Source organism: Bombus pyrosoma, linkage group LG17 (genome assembly GCF_014825855.1).
Source record: "Bombus pyrosoma isolate SC7728 linkage group LG17, ASM1482585v1, whole genome shotgun sequence".
Classification (NCBI taxonomy): Eukaryota; Metazoa; Arthropoda; class Insecta; order Hymenoptera; family Apidae; genus Bombus; species Bombus pyrosoma.
In genome coordinates, this window is record NC_057786.1 from 3,393,543 (window position 1) to 3,395,318 (window position 1,776).

The 1,776-nt window shown below is 35.0% G+C and overlaps 1 protein-coding gene across 1 annotated transcript in view; it reads left to right on the forward strand.

Annotated features, from left to right (window-relative positions):
- The window catches only part of LOC122576860 (dynein beta chain, ciliary-like), a 192,355-nt gene that overhangs the window by 171,468 nt on the left and 19,111 nt on the right, over positions 1 to 1,776 (forward strand). The window lies entirely within an intron of this gene.

Below are 1,776 nucleotides of genomic sequence, written 5' to 3' on the forward strand. Positions count from 1 at the left end.
TAACACATCTGCCTTGATAAGATCCATAGTTGCATTCATCACAAATCCGAACCAGAGTACAAGGTCTTACATAAGAATCACAAATTACACATTTGCCGTCACATTTCTCGCATAACCTCCCTATTGCTGAAAATAAAAAATTCGATTTTCATCATAAAAAGTTCAATAATGGACTATTTTAATTATATATGTATACATGGTGTTATTATTATCATATAACAATTATACGATATTGGTAATGTTTTTATATATAAATCTATTTATCCAATAATTGTAATTTTGTTTCTTCATTTTATAAATTTCTAGATAAATGAAGTACAATGTAAACAAAAGGTTAATTTTATAGAAGTTAAGGTAAAAAATTGTATACAGATACATATATCTATAGAAGAATTTTGACACATATATTTTGAAAAATTACTGTTAAATAATCAATTAACAATGAAGGTACAAACAGCTCTAATTATTTATTAAGGAAGTTTGTTGTTTGTTTATGTAACAATATCACTATATATATATTTCTGATGAAAATATATTATAGTTAAAATTTGTAATAATTAAATATTTATTTAAATATAACAGTAATAAAATAATTTCTTTTGTCTTTAAGTAAGAATTTCATAAAAAAATAGTATTCTCAAAACTGATAAAGCAAACTTAACCTAAAATTCAAAATTGATTATATCATACTTTAGATGACTATCAGCAAGGACATGGAAAATTATCTCCAATGTAAAACCATTACTACGTACAACGGACAGACTTTGAGATGTACAGTTAATACAAGTATTTCCTATTCCTCGCATTACCATTTTCGAGGCCACTGATTCTTTAATCAGCGGACACTCGGCTCCAGAATCAAAGTAGAATGGAAATGACTCACCCAGATGACTTAATCTACCAGGTGGAGCTTCCACCACGCAGGAGTTGACTCGACGTTCGTTATTGGAATTATACTTTCTTTTCCGTTTTAACGGACAATTAGTCGCAATATGCCCCCTCTCTTAGCATTTGAAACAGGATACCATCAGCGATGCAGCTTTTCTATGTTCTCTTCCGGCTCCAATTTTATTCTCTTGCGGCACTCCGATGTTTTATGTCCGTGGATGCCACAGCGGAAGCACTTAATCCGATGGTCTGATCTGCTTCGTTTAGCTTCAGGGTCCGCCGATGGATTCTCTGACGAAGGCGCCAGCCTCTCCTTCGCGTAAGAGAAAGCACCCATTTCACTTAAAAATTGGTCCTGGGTCCTGATATCATTCGTAAGTGCTATTTGTTCAACACGCTGGTCATATGAAGTCAGTCGAAAAAGGACGCAGACGTTGATTACTTCAGCCATAGTTAAATTTTCGCCTGCAGGAGGGAACGGAGAAGAATACCGAAAGCTCCCGTGGTTTCGTCTTTCAGTGGTGGTTCATGAATCATCTTCATTAGCTCTGAGGTTGCCGCCTCTTTGCCACCAAAACGCGCGAGAAAGAGTTCCTTAAATCTTGACCAAGTAAGGCCTCCACCGACCGATATTTGCGCTAGCTACTGTGCTGCAATACCCTCTTGTATGGTGAATCTGATTCTTCGACTATGTTTTTGTTTAACATTTCTTTGATTTGTTTATCGATTTCTAATTTGTGTGCCTCGGGTGGCCTGTAAGATTTCGTGTTTATGATTTTGTTTTCTTTCAACGTGATGATGTGTTTTGTTAAATCGGTGCATGCTAAAGTGTCTGTGTCCAAGTTGAATACGTCAATGTAGTGTAAGAGGATTTTTTCGATAGGAATG